This window comes from Phalangium opilio, unplaced genomic scaffold (genome assembly GCF_054372755.1).
Source record: "Phalangium opilio isolate 3A_F unplaced genomic scaffold, DU_Popi_V2 ptg001170l_1, whole genome shotgun sequence".
Taxonomy (NCBI): Eukaryota; Metazoa; Arthropoda; class Arachnida; order Opiliones; family Phalangiidae; genus Phalangium; species Phalangium opilio.
In genome coordinates, this window is record NW_028324255.1 from 12,611,290 (window position 1) to 12,619,511 (window position 8,222).

At 35.6% G+C, this 8,222-nt stretch overlaps 1 long non-coding RNA gene across 4 annotated transcripts; it reads right to left on the reverse strand.

The window, feature by feature from the left end:
* Positions 1-4,413: 4,413 nt before the first annotated feature.
* Positions 4,414-5,479, reverse strand: LOC149587338 (uncharacterized). Of its 4 annotated transcripts, XR_016380282.1 has the most exons (5): positions 5,317-5,477; positions 5,120-5,255; positions 4,854-5,042; positions 4,680-4,772; positions 4,414-4,623 (listed from the first exon to the last, which is right to left on the reverse strand). It is a non-coding gene; the product is annotated as an uncharacterized LOC149587338 (long non-coding RNA). The 4 variants fall into 4 exon arrangements; XR_016380283.1 differs by having other exon boundaries at positions 4,680-4,768; positions 5,120-5,479; XR_016380284.1 differs by having other exon boundaries at positions 4,680-4,733; positions 5,120-5,478.
* Between the last annotated feature and the right edge of the window lie 2,743 nt (positions 5,480-8,222).

The window sequence follows — 8,222 nt, forward strand, 5'->3', positions numbered from 1 at the left end:
GGTTCTGTATGATTTCTTAACACATCAACACAAGGCTAACTGCTAACGCGACGCACTAGTGTAACAATGGACGGACACACACAAACACCAGGAGTATAAACCCATTAGTGGAAGCAGTATTTTTTTTCCGAAACAATCTCGCTTATGTTTATCCTCTCTAAACTTCGCTAAAAACGTATTACTCCTACGTAAAATATTAATAGACAGGCAAGGATACCATTAAAGAAGGAGCGCAATATTATCCATATTTTCATTTCATATACAGAGAAAAGAAATTATTATGTTTCTGAGAGGCGCTTCCCATTTTGGTTGTTGTTTTGAAAAATGCGCGTATCGATCCTGTCCGTTAGTCATTTTTAAAATACTGTTTTAGATTATTCTACAATTACATTACTCTTAGTAAAAAAACATGGAGCGATGAGTGGAAACTGTAGTATTATCAAAACATATGACAATCTGGTTTATATCAATCATCCTTATAAATCGCTTAAACACGGCTCCATTACTCCTAGTTTCAAGTATGAAAAGAATTTCAATGATGCTTTTTTACACCATTCTGCCATCTTAGAACTGAAATTCATTTTATACTTTTTAAATAAATAATTTTACTTTACGTGGTGATAGGCTATGTTTAAACAATAGATAGTTTACACACAAGTAGGATTCATACCATTTACACCAGGAGGGCAGGCTAGCTGGATGAAAAAAACCCGTCTGCTTTTGTTCTGCAGGTAGCCCGGAATCCTGGTGTACATGGTATGAACCCTCCACGTGTGTAAACTATCTATAGTTAAAAAAACCAAACAAAAAACATAATGATCGCTGTTGCTTTAAATTCAGTAATAACCAATAAAAAACCTTTACGTTTTTCTCAAAGCCGCAAATAAAAAATATTCTGCCAACTTTTTTAAACTGGGAAATGCATGTCCTTAATCTTTCTGTATTATTTAAGTCGTAAGGTTTTAAAAAAACGTCATAAAACATGTCTATTAGTGAGTAGGTTTAAATAAAAAAATACTTTTTCAGTAAAATAAAAAATTGAAAATTCTGTACCCTCGAAACACTTGCGTTTCGCGCTGCCAGAAGTTAGTGTCTTAAAATTAGTGCTTCCAAGTTCAAGACGCCGGTTATTGAGAAACAAGATAGCAGAGTACAGGTTAACAGTAACTGTTTTTCACAGATTCAGTTTTCATCCGTTTCAGCTAGGAAGTACAAAAAACTGTGGTTCCTAAATTATGGCTTACCTAATTCGGTAAATAATTTTCATTTCAATCATAATAATATTAGAGTCACCCCAGAAAAGATTATTTTTTTTTAAATCATAAGATAATAATATATATATTATTTTCTTATGTTAAAATTTAGTATCGAAACGAAAAGGTTATTTATATTATTCTATATTCCTTGTAGAGCAGAAAAACCACCGTATGTAGTTAAAGTTAAAGTTGGTCGTGGGAAAACCATATGCGATAGCCTTATTCGTACCGATCGATATTTTTCAAGAATGCCTATAAAATTATGGGAACATTTGGCCGATGCGCCTTTTCTAAGGCTAAATGACAGCATTAAATCGGTTGAAGACGTAGAGTCTTGTATTGGCGTGACATTGGCCAATATACAAATAGATGATAAAACCTTACACAACCACAAAGTTCTTGTTAGTTCCGTGGAAACATTGTTTTCCTTAGGGACAATTACCCTCTTTGGTCTTGGAGCAAGCATTCACTTTCGTACAAAACGATTCACCTTGACGCAAGCGCAACCACTAACTGAACTTCAACTTTGCCGTATTTTCAAGTCTCAATATGGAGAAAATGAACTCAAAGAAATATCGTCGCCACAGCCTTTAAAAGATGTCCAGTGCTTCGTTTGCAAAGAATGGGGTCATTATAAATCCAACTGTGAAATAAATGTGGCTTCCAGCAAAAGACAGGAAAATCGAACTGCACCATATAGTAAAAAAAGAACGCCATCTCATCCACTAAGTCAATCCGACTCAACATCATCAACTCAACAAAGTCAATCTCAGCCAACAAGCTCTGCGCAGCAGAAATATTCACACCACATGGAAGATGATGATGATGATGATGATGATGACATCGAAGAATTTGATGAATCAATTATAGATTCAATAGAAAGGCGTTTTTCCCTGGATAAATCTAAAAATCTGGTAACACGATAAACATGAAATTTAATTTTATAAATTTGCAAGCATGATAACAAAAAAACGTTTTGTAATATTTGTATTTTTTATAGTCTCAAGAGATAAATGTCCCTATAGTCACGAAAGACACTACTCCTCGACCACCTACTACAATTGAACTTGAAAAAACTGACGTCAACGAAAATCGAGAGGAAACCACGAAAAACTATGATGACCAAACATCACCGCATACCGTTAAAGAAGTAAATGCTAGTCAACCCGAATCTGATAAGGACATTTTCAACTAAACGAATATATATAAGTTTCTATAAGATTTGTTATCTCCTCCTTAAAATTTATTTTATTTTTGTAAGTCAATTCAGACTTAATTGTAATTTGAATATTTTCTTTCACTTCTTAAATATTTGTAAATTTTAATTTCATGATACACATTGAATATGTATAGCTTTATACATAATAAATTTTGTTTTTGCTGAATAAATTACATCAGAATACATGAACAAAACGATTTCTGGATAATTGATGTATATCAACGGATAGGCAATTTTACGGACACAAAAACATTTATCATGATTACTCTATACAACAGTAACAAGGAGTATAAACCCATTAGTGGAAGAGGTATTTTTTTTCTGAAACAATCTCGCTTATGTTTATCCTCTCTAGACTTCGCTAAGAAGTTACTCCTACGTAAAATATTAATAGACAGGCAAGGATTAATACCATTAAAGAAGGAGCGCAATATTATCCATATTTTCATTTCATATACAGAGAAAAGATATTATTATGTTTCTGAGAGGAGCTTCCCATTTTGGTTCTTGTTTTGAAAAATATATCGCAATGCGCGGGCCTTGATAGATATAGGAGGCAATGAATGAAATATATCACACGCACGGGCCTTGATATATAGGAGGCAATGATTTAATATTATTTTTAATTATTTTTATCTTCAATAATTAACATTAATAATAGTTAAATCGTTTAAAGTAAAGTTATACATATTATCTTCTCAAACTTTGCTGATATTGACGTTTAAATTGAAGCGTACCCCTCTTACCCGATTAGGGTCTAGATCCACTTCCCTGGGTTAGGCTTAACGAAAAAACGCGGAAGTGACAATTAACGAGCAGACAACCACGATTTTCTGGGGGTAGCCGTATAAAACGCCATCTCTCGAGTGAAACTTGAGGTGAAAATTATTTACTCTCACTTGAAATTTCAATTAGGCCTCACGCGATATTAGAAATAGGCGTAACAACTATTATGTTCGAGTATCGCTGAAGGTTATTTAGTCCACGGCTAGGAATTTTACTAAAAATAACTACTTGAGTCCGATAAATTTCCAGGTGTGTTATTTTTACATACCGACAACACAAAAGGCCAGCCAAGCAGCAGAGAAACTATTATTGGAATGGAAAGACTACTATTGCGGTTTAGCAGCTATGGTTGTCTACACGAGAATACTTTATTTCCTTTCTTAAGACGTCTTAAAACGTTCCTCAAATAATTTTCAAGGTTATTTAACATAAGGGTTACATTTTTATATAGGCCTACTGCTCAGTGTTTACCACGGTAATTAAGACGTCCATTTTCAACTCATAAACATTTTATTTAAGCGCTGACTTCTCTAAACCTAACAATAACATCGTGAATCATATCCCCTGTGATATCACTATATGTTGGCATTTTCACGAAATTTCTAGGATTCACCAACCTTGGTAATCCAACTTTATCCGTGAAGTGCCCGCATCTGTGTATCACAGCTGGATTCTGAAACATCAAACTTAGCGACGAAGTATTTAATATTTTGCAATGTAGAGTATCACCATCCGTGTGATATCACCCTATATAGGTAATTCCACGGAAACTCTAGGATTCACCAACCTTGGAAATCCAACTTTATCCGTGAAAAACCCACATCTGTGAATCACACCTAATATAGAGTATCATATCCCGTATGATAACACCACCTGTAGGTTATTCCCACGGAAGTTCTAGGATTCACCAACCTTGGAAATCCAACTTTATCCGTGAAAAGCCTGCATCAGTGTGTCACACCTGGGATATAAACCCCCGAACTCTACATAACACTTGTCATTTCTTTTATACAGTATATCATATTTAAATGCTCCCTTTCTCTAACTTACATTACAACGATCAACAAGTAAATCTACTTAAAAGTTAATTTGAATAAAAAAAACCCACTTGTACGTGGGAAAAAAAGATTCTGGGAAAACCCACATGGGAAAAAACCATTAACATATATCAACATTTAACATTATCATAATTGTTTTCAATACACAACGTCGTATTAAAAGATTGCGATGCTTTTTCGAAATGAAAGGCTCAGTAGACTTTAACGATTGTCCAGAGAATGAAAGACGTCTCCAGAATTTCACGTATGTGGAGAGATTGATAAACGTAATGCTTCATTAGGCTTTCAAACGTTTAGAACAAACCTTGTAAAGAATGGAGTTTATTAATTGAGAAACAGGTTTTCAATGACACCATTTACCCTTTCTAAGAATGGATGCAATAACGCACATCTTCACCAACTCGGGAGTTTTGTCTACAATTAAAGGTTTAGATATTTTTCACCAATTTCTAGCTTGAAAAACAAAATGGATATAAAGATAGAAATTAAGCGAAAAACAATTCACCTACATGGTTAAGCATAATTGAAATTTACCTTGAAAACCAAAATCGTAATCGATTTGGTTAGCTATGTCATTGTACGATTAACTACGAGAGAGGGGATGACTAACGACCATTCAGTAGGATCAGTACATTTCCTATATGCTCCCGTCGCTAGAACGAATCAGGATTACACATATTGGAAGTAGAACCGAAAACTGAACATCCGTGAATGGTAAGCGAACTGTAGATAATGCAATTAGTGAAAAGCCATGATACATTATGCAATCTTACCCCAACAATTTTCAAATACTTGCTTACGATCATTTTTTACGGTGCGATTCCTTGCGTCACAGAGATCTAAAATGTAATTCATCATTTCGATCCTTTTCTACAATGGTAATAAATCCTGTAAACTCTGTCAATTGTGATACCACTAGCAATTCTGCCTCTCTCTCTACAATAGTGATAGATCTTATAAACTGCGTGGGTCAAACGTGATTTTACCTTATACTTGCCAATTGTCTATTAAAGGTAACACTACCAACTCTCTCTCTCTCTCTCTCTCTCTGCTTCATATAACATTTTGAGAAACCCTTTCGGGTCATAAGTTTTTCTCTCTTAATGGTGCATATACCATTTTGAGAAACCCTTTCGGGTCATAAGTTTTTCTCTCTTAATGGTGCAAATACCATTTTGAGAAACCCTTCGGGTCATGTGTTTTTCTCTCTTAAAGGTACAAATACCATTTTGAGCAACCCTTTCGGGTCATAAGTTTTCAATTTCACAAGTTTTCAATTTCATACGTTTTCAATTTGGTACATTTTCACTTTCTTTCATTATGGAACGCCACAATTTCTGATAATCACACATATCAGAAAACCACACTTACAACTTTACAAAGCTCCTAGAGCTAGGATATCTATCAACCAATCATTACGGCTGATAATACAAGGCCTCTAGGACCAGGACTTCCTACCCTTTCGGGTAATTATACAAGGCCTCTAGGACCAGGACTTCCTACCCTTTCGGGTAATTATACAAGGCCTCTAGGACCAGGACTTCCTACCCTTTCAAGTAATTATACAAGGTCTCTAGGACCAGGACATTTTCACTTTCTTTCATTATAGGACTTCCGCCGACAATTTAGGCTTAATATAAGACGCCACAATTTCTGATAATGACACATATCAGAAAAAAACACTTACAACTTTACAAAGCTCCTAGAGCTAGGATTTCTATCAACCAATCATTACGGCTGATAATACAAGGCCTCTAGGACCAGGACTTCCTACCCTTTCGGGTAATTATACAAGGGCTCTAGGACCAGGACTTCCTACCCTTTCGGGTAATCATACAAAGCTTCTAGGGTTAGGACTTTCACCAACAACTACAGTTTTTTATACGACGCCATAACCTTTTTAATAAACACACATATCAGAAAACAACATATCAGTTGACTTTACAGGGCTTTCGCAGATGAAACTATCACCAAAACTATTCCCTTTTAAAAAAACATATACCTTTATGATATGAATAGTACGTCTCTCTGTAACACGCTTTGTATCTCTCACGGAAAAGCTTGTTTCCGAACGCTAAATCTAACTGGCAATGATAGTCAGTTGATACTTTCTCTTCAAGACCAGGCATAAGAATCATATCAAACGAATCCAAGAACATTTTCAACGCGGTTTTGCTTTTAAAAAAAATTATGTTAAAATCTCCCACAACAACTGTCGGAATAGAGGCATCATATCTAATATCGAATAAAGGGTTAAAATCCTCAAAAACTGATCTCAAACTCGCTCCAGGCGATTTGTACAACAAAACAACAGTCATCGGTTCACTTTCAATGGAAACATCCAACCAGCAACGTTCCACATGCGAATTTCTGAAAGGTCTATCGGTTCGTAAAACCCTATTATTCAAATCTTTAACTACATTTTCTGGTGTATCTTTTAAATAAATGGAAGAACCAAATGCAATTCTACGTGCCGTTCTTGGCAAATAAATACCACCCACTTCCCTAAAGGATGGCACATGAAACTCATCATTTTCTTTCTTCCACGTTTCAACAAAGCATAATAACTGGGCATTTCTTATTACGGTGTCTGCTAAAATATCTTCCAAATGTGCGTTTAACGACTGCACATTGTGAACATAAATATAAACCGGTTCGTTCAAGAACGGTAACGCAATACTCTTCGTATCTCGTAATCTTTTAAGTTCCAATTCAACTTGTTTGTTTTTAGGCGCATTTGAAACTTGAAATTTACCCTCAATATACAAACCAGAGGCGTTTCTCGCTCTACTACAAGCAACGTATAAATGAGCTCTCTCTAATTTCTTTCTTTGATTACAATGCACTACTACAGACGAATACGTATCACCTTGACTCTTGTGTATCGTAATAGCCTCAGAAATGACCAAAGGAAACTGTTTCCTAGAGACCGAAACATTATTTTGCCTCCATTTTCTACTGAATGCCTTAGTAACTTTCTCGACAGGAGTCCAAATCCTGTTAAAGTTATTCTGCTCGTATAACCCATGACTCTTTTGTCTCAACAACTTTCCAACATTAGCATCAGCAAACTCAATCCATACCCTAAACGGAATTTGTTCACCCAGCCTATTTTTGCCGTACTCTATTTTTCTTAACCAACCTGTTGCCTCATTTGTAAGTCCGTCAGACGTATCAACATTGTTAGTCATCATGTATCTGGCGCCACAAGCGAGCCTTAATTCTTCAGGCAGACCATACGTATCAGACGTTGCCAACTTTTGAACTTGAGAAAGAATGTTATTTCTAACTTCGCTAGTAAGATCACCATTTACAACATCTACTGAAACGGAAATAGACTTTTCCGTATTCATGTTTAAAAGCATCTCTTCGTTAAATTGGTTCACTTCAACGTTAGTAGGGAAAAGATGTATCGCTTCTTTTGGCGGTACACGCTCTCTATTCACTTCTAAACTTACAAAAAAGTCAATATCATCCTGATTCATACTTCCCACAGCCATTCTGTTCAAAGCTTCCGCAAATCTTTTGTCATCTTTTTGCCTCATAATTTCTTCAAGCTCTGCAAACTGGAATTCTTCCCATATTGGGTTACCAATTAACGCCGCATAGGGATTGTCAGTATCACTTTGACCTTGAAAAGCGAAATGATCGCGCACTGGTCTAAGTTGGTTAAAATCTCTAACTAACAGTACAGATACACCACCGAAATAATCTGGACAACCCATTATCTCTTGCAATCTCGCGTTAACTCGGTTAAAAACCTTGGCTCCAACCATTGATATTTCGTCAATAATTACCAATTTCACTTGACCATACACCAATCTACAATTGTGAAGAGTTTCACTTTCTAGCCTGGAAATATTCCCGGCAAATTGACTAACCGGTAGACAAAAGGTACTATGC